A 19,083-nucleotide genomic window follows, 5' to 3' on the forward strand; every position below is an offset into this window, starting at 1 on the left:
TCCCTTGTCTACCGGAGATTGATTGTAGTGGGATAGGTATCCGATTTGATGGGGATTTTGCTTGCCAGGCTGCTGCATCAAAATAAAAGAAAATGAAGTATATATATATATATATATATATATATTTTATTTTATTTTCCTTTTTCTTCTTTTGCCCTACTCAACTAAGGGCTTTGGCCCATGGTGCATAGTCGTCGGGCTCAATTTGGCTTGTGAGAACTCGCATGCCACATGCAACTCGTATGCACCGCATGCAGCCAACAAGGTCTCCCTTTGGAGTCGCCAAGGAGCAACCAAGGACCACAAGCACGGTAGTGGGGTAACCGAGATCACCTTTGAGTTGCCATGTGGAAAGTTTTTGTCATCTTGCTGCAAGTTTTTGTCATCTTGTTGCAGGTTTTTGTCATCTTATTGCAGCTTTTGCAAAATTTTGGCTTCATTTCTAAGACTATTTTGGGATGCCGTAATTGGAATACAAGTGAAGAACTTCCGCATGACCAAATTAGTACAAGGAAAGTCGGATGCCAGCATTGAGTCAACCTGGTAGGACCATGGATCCAAAGAATCTTGCTATGAGAAGCTTGGCATGGAGCAGGTCACAGAATGTTTATCATTGGGAGAAAAGAGCAAGGCTCCGATCGATGATACTCTTGGACACAGTTTGTGTCACCCAACTAGAGCATCAATGTGTTCACAAGCTTCAATTTGTTGGCGAATCGGGCAAGGCCCTCGACAACAACCAGTAGAGAAGCTATTTCACCGAGCAACGGTATCTGGCAAAGCATTTCTTGATTGCAACTCATTCGATTATTATGACGACAAGACCCGTCATCAAGCGTCCATAATGAGGTACACAATTGATAATTGTTTATTGAGCATGTGCTTCATAACTATGGTATGCAATGGGCGTCTACGATTGATCACGGATGTCACTCATAGACTCAAGTATGTACGAGATGCACATACTTTGCACATATAATTCTATCTTTCCGGCATCTTTACAAGTAGACAAGGTTTATATTTTGTGAATGATCAACACGGTCGGATTTCTTTTTGTTTGTCCTCTATTTGTTAGCATAAATATCCTTTAGCTATGAGCTATCAAGACCTTGATAAGTTGTTACCAGAAGCAAGGCTTCCAGTTCGGCATCTTCCATTGAGATTTTCCCATCTAGCTTATGCTATGAGCATAAAACCTTGGAGGAATTTGCCAGTGTGTTCTTTCATTACATGCAAAGAGGGTGTATATGATATACACAACGACTCTCTCTCGCGTGGCAGCTATGGATATGAACCATCTTCCAACGAGTTTCCTTTAGAATTTCAAGACAACTGGTTACAACGGGATGACCAGGTTAGATGATTTTAAGTTTTACTTGTTTTTTCATGTTTTCACATTTATTTTTGACAATATTGTTTGTTGTGCAAAGCAAAGTGCTTTGACAATTTTACGTGAATCCAGCAAGGCACTTTTTGGCTCTCACGTTTGCGGCCATCACTCTCGATAAGGGCTTCCAATTTTGCATGCAAGGCATGCTATTTGGGTGGATTCAATATTACCGCCTCATGAATTACACTTTTTCTATCAAACATGCAACTTGATCGAGGACACGATGAGTGATGGATTGTTTAGCATCGTTTTTGGTTGCTGTAAACACACAACAACACTGAAAGGAACCTTAAAATAGGACTTATTTCATAGGCAAAGTTCCTTATTTAAGTCATCCTCTTCTCGTCACGACCGCTACAAGATCGATCGGTCAAGATGTGACTTGTGTTTTCTCTTACCTCTCTCGAAGAGAGCGTTATACAGCCAGAATGTTGAATGTTTATAGGATACGCTGCACGCTACACATGAGATGCACACGAGCATGCGCACAATATATACAAGGTAATAACTTCAGGAAAGTTCCTCAGCTCCGCATGCTCTCTTTCTCTCTCTTCTTATTTCTCTCATAGAATAATTAAAAATTTCTACGATGCTTTTGAACATGTTTGTTTGGAAGTCAGTCTGCGGCAAGGTGCTCTAACGCTCTGCTAGACATAGGGCAAGAAGCCATCTAAATTTGTCTTCATCGGCTCGTTGATTGAACACTAATTGCCATCAGGGCTATGAGCCACACACATGGCTAAGAGTCCTTGTCAGATCTCAAGTACGACCCAATTGTTGACATTCCTTGGGTGATTGTTCTTCAGATCGAACAGATCTACCCAATGGAATACACATGGACAACTGCAATAGCACAACTATTGATACGATCTAGGCATCTCACTTGTGTGGATTTCTTGCTCTCTCTATAGAACTATGAGTGTCTATGGCATCACAATTTGGGGTACGACCCATTGGGTGCTTACTAAATCACCCCATAGGCATTGAGGATCACAGCTTGATCTATTCTTGTTATACTTTCAAGGAAAGAATTCCGCAATCTATCACGCGGTAGCAAAAAAATTCAAATTTTTAAGTTGAGTCTCATCATTCTATACATGGTTAACTATGTTGGTTACCGTTACCTGCTAGTTGAGCAGTTTCTACAAAGAGTCTTACCAAGTGGTTTGACTACATAGATTCTACCCAACGGGTTTGGATTGCGAAGGCAACACCCAGGGTTCCCAGTGCAAGGGTGCTTGGTTTTCTTACAGGTGGGAGATGTACTCCTGTGCATTTGAATACGGGTAACTAAACTTTCAGTTCAATCCCGAGGGCCATGCCAAGGGCATATCAAACAAGTATTTTGGGTCATAGTGTCCAATGTACATTATGCAGTTATGAATCCACTTATAGGATTTGATTTGGCACATGTTGTCACATGGGATACAACATGGTCTAGGGACTCAAGGAGTTTGGTTTAGCAAGTGTGGAGCAGGGCTAATGAGGGTCCCTCTCACTCCCGTCATAGAGTGTTTGCAATTACCTCCACAAACAAGTACATATTGTACTTGCAGGATGTTCTTTTTTAAACATCCTTACATGAGACATATTCCACATCTGAATAATATGAGTCTCTGGACTGACACTGGCGCTCATTATTTCAAATATGTGTCACGACAAAGTCCCTAGGTGCTAGTCAATGATGTTTTTAAGACTATTTTTAGCACGAAGTATCAAGAGCAATTTAAAAATTCTCGGATACTTAGAATGACTTGTCCAGGTATAAGTGCTGCTAAACAACATTACAGATGGTTGTTTATACATATAGCAAGTCTCTAAGTTGTTAATGAAAAAGTTTCATTGTTTGTACCTAGAAGTGATCAATGTTTCACATTCTATTATGGTTCAGAGGTTTCAGCAAGGCTTGCAAAAGATTGCAACTAAAAGTATTTAGTTTCTTTTCAGAACTATTTACATTCCTTTTTAATGTGTGCTAGGCGCATCACATTTTCCATAAGTATTGGTAAGGATCACCATGGATATATAGGTTCGGATTGGTTTTTTGCTAAATGCATGCACACTAGGTGTTATGGGCCTTAGTCAGGGATTTAATATTTACTGTAATTACGTCAAATTTTGTGTGATCACAAGGCCTTATTGATACATTTATAACATAATTACACTAAACATAATCACACAGAAGCCGATTAATGGTGACCTGCAAACCCACTAAATTCCCGCTGGGCTTTTCAGTATCCTCGTCGGGCCCGTCGAAGTTTATCATTTTCCCTACGAGCCCGTCGAATACAGAAAATCTCGGCGGGCTCACAAAGTTATATATACGCGGGCCCGATCAGGCCCGCTGGGTGTTTTTTCGTCTTGCTTTCATCTTCACACACACACACACACACACACACACACACACACACACACACACACACACACACACACACACACACACACACACACACAGAAGGAGATCGCTCCTGGACCACCTTTGCAGGTACGTCGAGAGGAGAGAGGAGAGAGGGGGTCGTGTGGGAGCATGCTTTGCCTTGCAGTGTTGCGATAGCAGCAGAGTATCTGACCACACGATCCGGGTATGTGTTGTGTGTGTATATGCATTGTGTGGTAGCGTGCCTTTTGTCGTAGTGCACGACAATAATAAGGTACATTACCACACAATGGGAGTGTGTGTGTAAGTTGTTCTATGGAACAATGCTTATCATGGGGGCATCACCTCGGTGACGCGGGGAAGATGGTTTCCTTGTGGTAAGTCTTGGCTTACTATCTGGGTTTTTGGTACTACGTCGATAACGCGGCGAATCTAGTATCCTCATGCTGAGTCAACTTCCCTTCCCCTTTTCCAAAAAACATATGGGCATCAATCGGTAACGTGGCAATATGATGTTCGTATGTAGGCCATTGTTTTTCCTTAGATTCAGGCGGCACTCGGTCAGTAACGCGGCTAGTAGAGTGTCGTTTGTTAGAAGCATCTGTTTTTAACTGTCCATTTGAAATTATAGACTAGCTAATCATATTCAAAAGAATACTTTATTCATCAATCATCGCTATTTTAAATGTTCCATTTATATAAATTACATGTAAAAAAGTATTTGCACACAAATTGCATGTTTAATATTCTTTTTTAATCTTTTTAAAGGACTCTCAAGCATTATCGCTATTTTTAATGTTTCATTTACAGAAATTCTCTGTAAAAAATCTAAATGCACACAATTTTCATGTTAAATATTCTTTTGTATCTTTTTAAAGAGCATTAATTATCATCGCTTTTTGATTGCTATATTTACATAAATTCTATGTAGAAAAGTGTGTGAACACCATTTGCTAGTCCAATTTGTATACTTCCAATGTTTTAAATGTTTTTGAAGTTTTTAAGTCGGTGTGTTCTTTGTCTGAATTAGTATGTGCGCGGAGAAAACATAAGTTAAAAATTCAATATATGTTGAAATGTGCTAGACTGTTAACATGTATTGTTTGATCTGAATTAAGTTCTTGTAAACCACTTGTTTGAATTGCATTTTACACGTGTCAGGGATTGCAATTTTAAGTGAAGATTATTTTTAATTTTTATCAATATTTTCTTGCACATTTATTAAAGTCTTCAAGTGGTGGTTAAGAGTTTACCTGAGATAGTGTGAGAGTGTTAGTGTCATTCGCAACCATGAATTTGTATTTGATATGTTGTTTTTTTATTGTCTAGTGCAAATATGATGCTAGATCAAAAGAAATGTATTATGCATGCCATTCGTAAAGAATGTATTTTGGCAATCTCATCATCTGCAGTTGATCGCATACAGCAGATTAGTGAAAGCGATGTCCACATCAAAGACATCACTAGCGCTATATGGGAGAACACAGAGCGCAAGTTGCGACTTGAAGGCCAATACGAGTTGTTGCTTCCAGCAGGGATACGAGAATTTGACCCCCACCACAAGGTGAGGACAACGTTGGGCAATATAAAATTATGTTGTAGAGACTTAAAGGAAGCTATCCCACCTGCCTACAACATGTCAAAATTAGAGCTCTAGGATAAATTGTGTGAAGAATAGAAGGTAAAGATGAAGAGTGTGAACGCGTAGGACCAAGCAGCCTTATCCAAGAGATTGAAGATGGCCCAAGATGCACAAGCAGCTTTGGGAGGTCCATCCGATGCCAATGGCACCGGCACAATCATGCGCACTTCTTTGAATGCAAAGTGCACTCATCTTGTCAGTAGCCCTCACAAAGCCTTGGTAGAAGGTATGAGGATTGGAGCAGTCTCCTTTGGTGTATGCACATTGTACACCATCAAAGGCATCTCATTTTTTCGAGACCACATTACATATGTGGGAAAATGTTACAAGGGAGGGAGTGAAGCAAAAGTTGACAGCTTTCAGATAGATCAAGGAATGCAAACGCTTCACCCCTCCATTGTAAGGTGCATTGGGTTTACTACAGAAGCTCCTTGGATCATGATATTCCCATACTACAATGGGGGTACCGTGGGCAACATGATGTGTCGCTTACTGTTCGCTCATGGATTGTTCAGATGACACATGCACATGCTACAACACGTCTCGAGATCATTGCCTATAAACAAAATCTTCCTATAAGCAAGATAGACACAGTGTGGATGTAAGCAGTGATCGAGAAAATGCCAGCAATTTGTCATGCCTTAATCAACAGGGTTGTGGCTGCCTACTCGGCCGGTATAGTGCATAGTGACCTGCACCCGTTCAACGTAATGTTGAAATTTACTTGTGTCAATAAACCCTACGTCGGCATCATTAATTGGGGTAAGATGTTGAGAACACCAGCTAAGCGTGCAGCAAATAATTATCTACATCTAAGCACACAATTGAATGAAGCAGTTTTGAATGCACAGAGAGAAAGAAATGCCGAGATGGCTAAGCGACCACGGATTGCTCCCGAACTATACGATCCATGGTGCATAGATGCATTCACAAAAGCGAGTGTCATTTATGCATTGGGCTACCTGTTCGACATGCTGGCAGATTTTTGGAGTGTAGCCATAAAAGTTTATTTTCGAGAAGAATTTTTTCACCACCCGGACGAAGATGTTATGAGGGCTATTCGAATTAAAGTAGATTGCTGGATGAAGTTAAAAGAGTGGGGCCAAAGAAGGAATGCTTTTGACGTGTTGATATTTTTCAAAGAACATTTAAAGATAGACCCTAACCCTATCCAACGTCCACTTGTTGAACTTGCTTCATCATTTTATCCGATTTAAACATTTGCATGATATACATATGTCTTGTCCAAGGTATTCTTTTTTTATTGAAGTGTATTATCCGGTTTGAAGTGGTTCACCTACTTGAGTCAATTATCTTTAGTCATTTCAAGTTTGTCATTTAACTCTCAGTATTTCAAATTTTCCTTGTGGTTCAATTAGTCGCATTTGTTGTGGTTTGATTTAGTGGATTCCGCGCAGTGTCCCAATGAGCGAGAATATATATTTGCCAATGATATTGAATATTTGTCTATCTGTTGACTGCAGATCTAAGAGAAAATGGCCGATGAAGAACAAGATATTGGCACCCAATCACTTCCTGATGATCAACAACAAGCGGCTGTTAATGCATTTCAGTGCATGAAGTCTCTGACACACGGCATGCAGGCACAACAAGTGACGCGTACTGCTCGTCGACTCTCAAAGTGGAAAAATCCAAACCATATGCAATGGAAACAGATCAATAAAGAAGTGAAAAAGGACATGATCAAGACAATATGGCCATGTGAGGATGTAGAGATCAAGAAAGGAAGGTGGAAGGTTTCGAAGTGCAACCATGATGCGATCAAAGATAACGCTGAGATGATTTATTTAGAGATTTATGGCCATCCCTTGCACAATGAAAATTGTGCGCTATATTTTACAAAAATGTTATATATTCACTTTGTGCAACAGCGACCAGTAGACTTCTCGTCAAAGGAGACAACTGTTGCCACTCATGATCTAAGGGAGAGTTGTGTGACTTTCACCCGAGATGAGCTGGCATTGATAGTGGAAGGCACCTACCTACACTTAAAAAGAGAGAAAGATATTTAGACGGCACAGTTGGTAGAGAAAGATGCAAAAATAACACAGCTTTCTATAGCCACCCAGACACCCCAACCCTCACAAGTTTGGATGGAGAAAAGCATACACCGCTTATGTCAGGACATTTAAAATTTGACACAGTGAGTGAATCCAACACCTGTACAAGGGACACACATCAGCCACCTTGTCATGCATCCAAATTTGGTCCCCTCATCTACTTCAGATGCATCCTCACCTTCCCAATGTCCAGTTTTTTAAAAGAATTTTGATGGATGGAGTGGATATTATACATTGACATGTGGTCATTATTATCATTTAGTTTGTCTTATTCGTATCATGAAAAATAGTCGTTGATGCACAATCTGTTCACAAGATATTCCACAAGGAATATATATTATGTTTGGCATGGCAAACGAATATAAATTCAAGCAAACATGCCCCGATATCCCTAGCACAATTAGAAATCTGTTTGATGAGCAAGATGCTACTTCAGGGCAACACAATTGAGATCAACAAATTGTGTGCTATCGCGAATATGAAGCATTGTAACTACTCAAAACACATTCGAATACAAGGTCTTTTACAATGGTTTTTGACATTTATTCGTTCTACTCTCAAGCTATATTGAATCAATTGAGTTGTTATCTTGTTCTAAGTCTGAGTGTTTTGGTTCTCCTTGTAATTCAACCTCCACATCTATTATAAAATTCTGTTCTATTTTGTCTACAATGCATTGAGATACACCAACATTGAACTCTTCTTTATCTTCGTTTTGACAATCATACAACTAGGTTTGCATTTCCTCCTTGTAGCCAGCACTTCGATGTGATTCAGTATCTTTTCATTGCAAAACATATACACTAATTTTTCTTCTCTGTCTGCTAATAATATGTTGTGAATAGTGCTGTGAACATAATTATACATACTCCAGTTTCTCTCTGAACTTGAGTTTGTTGCACATTGTGTGAGTACTTTCATTGCAAGGGGATGTAAGGTAGAGTAGTGTTCTCCACCATTCATCATCCACCACTTCCATGCAGGTTGCTCTTTTGCCATTACCTGTACAAAATCATTCACAAAAGGACCTTCTTTTAATCTAAATGCACTCATGTCTTTGATGCACTCAATTTGGTCTTGAATGTTGGAGTAGAACGTGTTGACCACGTGATAAAAATAGCCTACCACCTCTGTATTGGACATCAGATCTAAATTCCAATATTCTGGAGCGAGTATGTAAGCCACACTATAGAGTGGACTATGAGCACTCTTCCACCTTGCATGAAAATACTTAGCCAAAAAATTTTGTTGTTTGCCAGAGAATGGTAATCGCCACTCCTTCTATACTACAGACTCTTTCAGCTCTTCAGGATTTTCAACACTCTGTTGGACTGACCACCATGTCATCCACACTTTGCCCAAGTTTGGCGCCCTTTGATGAAGATTGGGGATCGTGAATATAACGGGCATCATTACATGGTATGCATCCACTACACTTCTCCACCAAGCAACCTTGTTTACATTGCCACGTAGACATGTAATTTTATCTTTTACTTTTTCTTTCTGCTCAAGCTGCCATTCATCAAAGGCCGTGCAATTAAATGTGTCAATCACAGCGATTTATTGCGGAGAAGTGATTCCAAGGTATAAAAGTGTGTACAGAACCGAGTTTCAGCAGGAAGTTTCAACATCATTGACATGCGCATCCTATACAAATCGAGCACTCTTTGTCGTTTCAAGATAAATTTCATAACCTGACGTGATGTATCAATTATTTTGGTGAACCATGTGGTTTCTTCGCTAGTGTACCAATTTTTCAGCATCAAGTTCAAGCTGTGCGTATTACAACCATTGGCAACAATGTGTAGAAAGAACTTCTTTATTAATTTACTAGCGTTTTTACAATTCTTTGCATTGTCTATGACTACTTGAACAACATGTTCAACACCAATTTCTTTAATTACATTAATCAAAATCTCAAAAATATATCTGCCACTTTTAATTGCACCAAAACTATCAATCTCCTTCAGAAAAGCTTCTCCCCTTGGACAAACCAGCATTACATTGATCAACGGTCTTCTCTGAACATTTGACCAGCCATCACTCACAATCGTACATCCTGAAAGCGAAATATTCCCAAGTATTATTTTGCCAACACGCTCATTGACTTCGATGTAACATTTGTCCAAGAAAGCATTTCTTATCGTGTGATAAGAAGGGGCTGAAAATCCTGGACCAAACTCACTAATTTTCTTCCAAGCAACCTTCCAATGATTGTTTTCTACCATGACCAAAGCACTTCCAGTAAAGAATATTGCTTTGGCGAGTGCAATTTGTGCTTCTTCTAGAGACTGCACTCGAAAGCTTTGATGTAATGATTTTTGAGGCATTTGACAAAGTCCGCTTTCATTGTGACGTTTAAAAGGAACACTCCCTATAATTTCCTCTCCTTGCGCAGGTTGTTCTCCAAGGTTAGTTGGCGTCAATATAGGATTTCGGAGTTAATATTTGGCTCTGGGAACTCTTGACTCGAAGGGACGGATCTATATATCTGTTATCTCTTGCCACCCTTTTTGGACAGCTCTTCTCCCAAACGCTTTGCATCTGCAGGTGCCTGAGGATGTTCACATTTCTTATAACTGTTTTTAGCGCTACCCTAAAATGATCCCTAATATGTGGTGCACCGCCTGATTTTATTGTGTGACAAAATGTACATTGCCACTCCATATATCGGCCGCATATGTTGTGAGCATAATCCCACACTTTGCCAGCAGCTCTTTTATTCTTTGGCTTCTTCGTACCACTTGTGCCCACATTTTGCTCCATTGCGTTTAAATTAAAACTGAAGACAAAAGAACAACATGTTCAGTTTTTGAAACATTTTTTATTTTCAATATATATCATAATTTAAAAACCATCCAATATGAAAGTAACCATGATGCAAAATATGAGATTTTCAATGCATGCTAGTCAATCCACATATCGATCACCTATATTGTGATCAACCATACACATTGCAATGTAGTCTATGCATGGCATAATAACTATAACAATGCTATGAATCTCTGTATGCAATTATTATTATAATGATTATTTATATGTCCACTTTGATTTGCAAACAATAAGACACATCTAATTTCATTTGCTACAAAAAAACAAACGAAAGCAATAAAATATATGATTGGTCATTTCATGTCAAGACACCGGCAAGGCCGGACTAGACAAGGGCAAGGCCGGGCTAGGCTGTGTGGAAGAGGGAGTCTAGCTAGGGCAAAGGGCCAGGGGCTTGCCTATATAATGGGTGGTTGGGTGGTGGACTCTCATACCCTAGTTTCCCTTGTCTAACATTGGTATCAGAGCTCAAGGGGGAGAGCTATGGAGGAAGGGGGCCTTATGCATCTCTCTCTCTCTTGGTCGTTCATGAAGAATCATGGAGAAGATATCTCTCTCTCTCTCTCTCTCTCTCTCTCTCTCTCTCACTCTCAATCAAAGAGGAAAGCAATCTCTCTCTTGAGACCTATGGAGGGCGTGGCCAAGGGCCTTGGGAAGACGAAGGCCGTAAAGTTCTTGGCTAGATGCAAACCAGGGTCGGGGTTCACGGTGTGTGCAGAGGTGCTTGACAAGCCGAGAAAGCGGTCGAAGACCCGCGTGCATAGAGGATTGGGCCGAGAAGAGGACCAAATTCGACCTTCAACAATTCAAGCCAGGGCGGGCTCGTCAGGGTCGCAAGGCCAGGGGGAGGAATTCTCGACATGGACTCGACATTGGTGGAGCATCACAGTGCGCCCGGCTTGCAAAGAAGGCAGCACAATGGCGGCCCGCCATGGCAGTGCAGGATTGAGGTTTTTTTTTTCTTTTTTCTTGTTCATACGTGGGTGCCCACAGCGCAGGTTTGGGGTTTTTTTTAATCTAAACCCTAAGTAAGGGGGTATGACCACCCCGAGCACACATCCCTCATGTTTCGCCCTCTTGCTTGGCCAAGCTCGGCGGTTCGAGGCCGATGAGCTATCGAGTTTCAGGACGACGTCCCAGCAGCAGAGCCTTTGTTTGATCATGGCTGTTCACGGCATGGAGTACACACAAACCACTCCGATGGTGACATTTATGGATGGAGTGGGGGGGTATAAGACAAAATTGTGCCATGCAAGGGCATGAAGGTAAGCATACAATTTTTGGGAAGATCCGATAGGATTGGCAAAGCATGCAATCCTATTCGTGCAACTTGGACAAGGACCTCAGCCGCAGGAAATAAGGCATCTATTGAACCAAGCCAACAGGATCAGGCATGTTATTGCAAGTATTTCACAAGACATCACATAAGGCATCGATGCTGAAGAAATGTTCTTGATCTTGGCTAGGACACGAACGGATTATCAGGTTTTTGCGATGCAGGATTGTCTAGTAATAGACCCAACTCTGGCATGGTCTGTGCCTTATACGGCATCGGTGATGGGCAAGGTTGATTATTATTTTAAATTCTAAGGAGAAAGCAATTTGCAATGGTGAAGTCCAACCACTGTTGACCATGTCTATTGAAGCAAACATCAGTATCTAGAAAATCACTTCTTGGTTTTCTTCTTGGGGACGACTCGTTAGATTCTTCCGGTGACAAGCTTCATCGGTAAGTGTACTTAATAAGGTACGCAGTTGATTTTTGATTATGGAGCATCTACTTGATAGATACGACATGCAATGGACATGCATACATTTTAGGCCTACGCATCACAAGCCATGCCTATGACAATTACTGTAAGCACCAAAAATCTGATTGGGTTAAGGATTGGAATCAAGCATGGTTTGAGTACCAACCACCTTGCTATGCATCACGGCTTCTCAGTGTTTCAGTTTGGATGCAACAGCATAGCAATCTTGCAATATTTTGGAATCTCAAGGAGACATGCAAGGCCTTTTAACACACATGTTGAAGAAAGCAAGTTGCTCGGCATGGCTGACTTCTTGTCACGGTTTCTATACGCTGACGGAGAATGTTTACCACACAGTACTGGTTAATTTCAATTGAAATTACTCGAAGCAGTTGATTAATTTTGTCATGATATCCGCAGCTACATCCGTTGGCTCTCCACACAAACACATTTACATGAAGCAAGGCTTCAATTTACGACTCTTGCATTGAGATTTTTTGCGTTTCGGGTAGGCTATGAGCACACTCTTTTGGGGAATTTCTCCATATGCCTGCAGGATATTTCATACCAACTTTCTCTCGCGTAACGGAAATGGTTACGATCTACATTTGAGCAAATGTTTCTTTCGACATCCCAAGACAACTAGTTACAAAGCACGATGACGAGGTTAGACCATGTTCAATATTGTTTATTTTTCCATGTTTATACATTTACATTGGAAACTAATGCTTTTGTACAAAGCAAAGTCCTTTGATAATTTTTTATGAAGCAAGGCTTCTCCCTTGTGCCAAAGTACTACCCAATGACTTGGAATCATGAGGAGTGGCACAGAAGTTTGAAAAATTGGAAAAATAGGGAATATCACCTCATAGAATCCATACCAATTCCAAATGTGCAAGGCACTAATGGTTATGGCTCTCACGTTGGAGGCCATCAGTCTCACCAAGGGCTTAGCAATCAGTATGAACGGCATGCTAACCAGGTGGCATGAGTTCCACCGCTTCCGAGATTACGCTTCCGCTAACACACTCGCAACTCTGTCAAGGACAGGGTATGCATGGATTTTTGGTTGCTATCAACACTCAACAACACAAAAAAGAACCTAAAATTTCAACTAGACACCGGTAAGGTGTCCCTTTCAAGTCATCCTCATACAGTCACGACCCTACACGGTAGATGGTCAAGATTTGACTTGTGTTTTCTATTGCCTCTCTCGACGAGAGCGTCATACAGATATATTGTGGTATGCTTATAGGATAAGCTGCAATTCAAGCATAGGATGTCTAAGAGTACACATTCTGGGCACACACTCCACAAATTTAAGGAAAGTTCCTTACCCCAGCATGCTCTTCTTCTCTCTCTTTTTCTCATTTCTCTCAAGAATAATGAAAACTTTCTAAGAATCTTTTCATACATGTTTTCAGCATGAGCCAAGGTGCTCTAACTCTCAGCTAGAAATGGGCCAAGACACCATTCACATTAGTTTTCATCGGTTTATCGATTGAACACCAATGGCCATAAGAGATAGGAGCCACACACAGGTTGGCTAAGAGCCATTGTTAGATCTTGGGTAAGACCCAACTATTGGCATTCCTTGGGGGATTGTTCTTAAGACCAAATAGATCTACCCACTAGACTACACAACAACGTTAATGGACAAGCAAGCGTCTTGTCATTGTGGAGGTTTATGGTGTCATTTCTACACAACATAGTTTCAGTATGAAACTTGCGTTGAGTTTTGATAACCATAAACTCAACTCAACTGAATTCTACTATGGATTTTAGATGCAACATACCGTGGCGACAGCATGGCCGTCCATACAAGCTAGACTTTCCACGGGTGAGGATCACAAGTTGATCTCTTCCCGTTATACTTTCAAGGAAAGAGTTCCGCAATCTACCATGCGGTAGCGGACAACTTCAACTTTTTCAACTTGATTCTCATCCTTATGTACACAGTTAACTAGGTTGATTACCGTCACCTACTAGTTGAGCAATTTCTACAAAAGATCTTACCAAGTAGTTTGAATTCGTAGATTTTTCTCAACGGGGTTGGATTGCAACAGAAACACCCAGGGTTCTCAGTGCAATGTTGCTTGATTTTTTCACAGGGGGGAGACGTACTCCTCTGCATTTGCATACGAGTAACTGAACTTTCAGTTCAATCCCCAAGGCCATGCCAAGGGCATGATAAAACAAGTATTTTGGGCCGTAGTGTCCAAAGTACATTATGTTGTTATGAATCCACTCGTAGGATTCAATTGGTCACATGTTGTCACATGGGATACAACATGGTCTAGAGACTCAAGGAGTTCAGTTTAGCCAGTGTGGAGCAATGAATGAGGGTCCTTGTCACTCTTGTCGCAGGGTGTTTAGAGTTACCTCCACACACAAGTACATCTTGTACTTGACGGATGTTCTTTTTTACACATCCCCACATGAGACATATTCCACATGTGAAGAATACGAATCTCTGGACTGACACTGGTGCCATTATTTCAATTATGTGTCAGGACAAGGTCCCTAGGTGCTCGTCACATCTGTTTTATAGACCATTTTCAGCACAACGTATTAGGAACAATTTCAGTGGCCAAAAATTGCCGGATACCTAGCATGACTTGTTCACGTACAAGTACTACTAAACAACACTACAGATATTTGTTTATACATATAGCAAGGCTATAAGTTGTTGAAAAAAACGTTTCATTGTCTGTACCTAGAAGTGATCAATGTTTCACCTTCTATTGTGATTCATACATTTAAGATAGATTTGCAAAAGATTGCAACCGAAAGTATTTGGTTCAGAACTATTTACATTCCTTTTAATGTGTGCTAGGCGCATCACATTTGCCATGATTATTGGCACGGATCACCATGAATATACAAGTTCGAGTATGTTTTTTGCTAAATGCGTGCACACTAGGTGTTATGGGCCCTAGTGTTTAGCAAAGGATGATTTGGAACGGCATGCATATTCATTAAGTTGTTCCTTATGAAGCCTTCTGCACTCGGTGTGCATTCTCTCAATGAGTTTACTTTTCGGTCTACCAATAAGGAATAGAGGTCATGGCTCGGTTTGGGTGCTTGTGGATCTTTCAAGCTAACCACGATGGTTATTCAACCAATTGTTGATTCCTTAGCAATGTGGTACTATATTGTGGTCCCCGTTTACTTGCCATCTAGAATGACTGCCTGTAAATCGTGGGGAGGACACACCTCCGTACTTATCCAAGGGGATATACAGATTACAAAGTATAATCTTGTGCTAAAAGGATATGCACATGCGTACATTAGCACCGCGCGATCCAATTAGTAAGCATTTTTTGCTTTACTTGCAGTTTTCTTATAAAGTTAAAGCATGGTTGAGACTAGGTGTAGTCTCTTCATGTATACATCAAGTTCTCAACCTTGAATACTAGTGACGGTGGGGTTGTTTACTACTGAAATTAGAAAACAAGTCAAGGACTTAAACTTGGTTGATGAGTACGTTAGCAAGTTACTTTCAGGGAAGTGAACAAAAGTACTCATTAGGGTATATCTTTGTGTGATGACTCGTTTTTGAATAATCATGTGTGTTCTAACTGGAGTCTACACACAATGATAGGATAGGAATTGGTAACACAAGTGGTTACTAATGGACAACAATGTGGAGAATCAAGATGTTACTCTTGGTTTCATTGAACCTCCTACGAAACCGTGTTTCGATCAACCACACACCTGGATCCATGAAGGATGCCACTTGGGAAAACATTAGTCTTCTTAAGAAGAAGTTTCCCACTTTTATTTTCGAGGAGGAAAACCCTTCTTAAGGGGGGAGTAATGTCAGGACATTGGCAAGGCCGGACTAGACAAGGGCAAGGCCGGGCTAGGCGGTGTGGAGCCGGAGTCCAACTAGGGAAAAGGGCCAGGGGCCTGCCTATATAATGGGTGGTTGGGTGGTGGACTCTATACCCTAGTTTCCCTTGTCTAACATTTCATGCACTAATAATCTATCGTAATACATAATGCAATCTTTGTATAAACCAATGCATAAACTAATGCAAATAAATCTTCAATATAATCACTCAATTGAGGACTATTTGTACCCACTGAAGGATTGTAGCCCACCCATGCAACCAATTCAATATATAAAAGCTATTTTAACCCAATCAAAGATTATAGCTCTTATATTGTGGAGTGCTAAGTGTAAATCAACTCAAATGCAAGACTTCAAGGATCTTTGTATGCCCGCTACACTAGTATAGGACATCCAACCCTTGACTATCGACTCGTCATTTACATATGCTCATCTTCTAAAACCAATTATAGCCCTCATTTGGACCAATGGCTTCTTCACAATGAGCATGATTCTCCAAGTTTTCAGTTGTTTTGGTTTCGTACCTTTATGTCGGTAAACGAATTAAATTTTTTTAGAAGTGGTTACAGAATTAAGAATCACATTTGGCCCAAAGAAAGGACCTGTGACTCTGTAACCTTAGGTCAATTCACAAGGAGATGACTATACCCGGCACTCGGATACACTCCCCAAGGATTTGCCTAGCTAAAAGACCGGGGTTAGCACACTATTTACTATATATAATTACTCCCGCCGGGCTTCTGCATATACTCGGCGGGCCCGCCGAGAAAATGAAAGATCCCAACGGGCCCCGCAGGGAAAAATGGAGAACCCGAAGGGATAACCGGCTCTATAGGTTTTTGCAGGTCAAAATCAAATTCACATTAACAATTAAAGCGATCATTGATTTTTTGTGTAAATACTAGAGTTATTGACGTAATCACCCGATCATGATTACGTTAATGAAATCCCTCGACCTAGTGTTTAGCAAAGGCTGAACCGGGACGGCATGCGTATTCCTTAAGTTGTTGCTTATGAAGTATTGTGCACTCTATGTGCACTATCTCTATGAGATCACTTTTGGGTCTACTAATCACCAATAGAGGTCATGGCTCGGTTTGGGTATTTGTGGATTTTTCAAGTTAACCACGATGGTTATTCCGGACATTGTTGATTCCTCAAGAATGTTACACAATATTGTGATCCCCATTTACTAGTCATCTGGGAAGACTGTCTGTAAACCGTGATGGAAAATACACCTCAGTATTGTCAGCTATCCAAGGAGATAGGCAGAATACAAAGTGTAATCTTGTGCTGAAGGATATGCAAAGTGCGTACATTAGCACCAAGCAATCCATCAATAAGAATTTATTTCTCTACTTGGATTTTTCTTACCATAAGTTAAAGCATGTTTGTGAATAGGTGTAGTCTCTTCATGTAGAAATCAAGTTCTCAACCTTGAAAACTAGTTATGGTGGGGTTGTTTACTGCTGGAATTGATAACAACTCAAGGGCTTAAATTTGGCTGATGAATTATGTTAGCAAGTTACTTTCATGGAAAGTGAAAAGAGGTTCTCTTTAGGGTAACTCGTTTTGCATACTCATGTGTGTTCTAAATGGAGTCTACACACTATGATTGGATAGGAATCGACAACACAAGACGGTTGCAAATGGACAACAATGTGAAAAATCAAGAAGTTACTCTTGGTTTCATTGAACCTCTTGCTGAACCGTGTTCCGGTCAACCAAATAGTTGGATCCATGAAGGATGCCACTATAGAAAATAGCAGTGTAGCATCACTCTTGTTTTCGAGGACCAAAATGCTTCTCCATGGGGGGACTAATGTTATGCCAAGGTTATGGAATGCTAAGGATTATGGTTATAAACATCATTTGTAATAAGTAGGTAGTCTAGTTGTAGAAGCTGGGGTGCAATGGCACTTCCAAATTATAAATACCAAGCCATTTGACACCTCAAACTCTTTTTTTGGTTAAACTAAGGTAGCCTTAGTATATAAGGTACCTAGGTCACTTTTGTAAATACACTTAATCATAATCAAAGTTTAGCACTACCGTCTATTGTGTGAGAGAGAAAGAGATTAAGCGTGAGCTTCATCCTCGCGTTACGATTGGCTCGCTCATTGCATTGGAGATCCGACTGCACCATTATTGTAGGCTTGAGGAGAGCTACGCGACAATGCCAAGCATTCCACGTGAGACAAAGCACACACATCGACTTACCTACGAGCTATTTGTCATCGTAAGTGTATCAAACAATGTCTATTTTCTGCATGCAAGTGGTCATTAGAATTGTGGTGACATAAAGCTACGCATATGTACTCGTAGATTTGAGTTTCAGGCATTTCAAAATTTTGCTATGTCTTTATAAGCGTTTTCTGCAAATGGGTTTAGAGCAAGGGTTTTGAGTGTAGAGGCTTTGGCACATGTGTATCCTAGTGAGGGGATGGTGTTCCTTAAGTTTCGTATGATTCTGGTATGATTTGTTGGGTTTCCTTCTGTTGTGTGTATGTGGGTAGGTGGTGTAGTTGAGAGCAGTGAAATTCTAGATTGTGGTTAGTTGGCCTTCCAGGGTGTTGTATGTGTGGGATGGTCTCAGCTTGACAAGCTAAAGAGATTTCCTCCCTATGCCTATTGTGTCATCTGTGTCCTCGGTTGACATTATGTTGATCTAGGTTATGTTGCATGCACTTTATGGGTGGTGTGATTCGCTCCCGCAACATTGGTGCCACTACCGGGGATATAAGGAATTAGGTAGGTATTCCTACTAACAATTGTGTGATGGTTGCTAGCTTTAGTTCCGGCTAAATAAAGCATTTTTCTTAAGTGGATCTGGAAGAGGCTAGTCAGAGATCAAGTGGATAGCCAGGAAGCATGTGTCCTGTCGAGGGTTTATGATAAGGTAGATTTAGTTAGGATTTGTAGGGTTAGTTGTGGACCAGAGTAGTTGTTGGTGGTCGAGTGGTTTGTGAGGTGATAAAAGCGTTTGCTAGTCCGTGTGTGGCAGTGGAGCATTTTTCTACTCATAGATGCAAAACAACCCTATATGATTTGTAGGAGTTGCTTTAGGTAAGTAATCATATTTTTATCTAGAGCTATTCATCATTGATCTATTTGCTAAGTGCTTGTTTACATTTGAAATAATAGAAAACTCTGC

The sequence above is a fragment of the Adiantum capillus-veneris genome, chromosome 6 (genome assembly GCF_014529385.1).
Source record: "Adiantum capillus-veneris isolate H3 chromosome 6, ASM1452938v2, whole genome shotgun sequence".
Classification (NCBI taxonomy): domain Eukaryota; kingdom Viridiplantae; phylum Streptophyta; class Polypodiopsida; order Polypodiales; family Pteridaceae; genus Adiantum; species Adiantum capillus-veneris.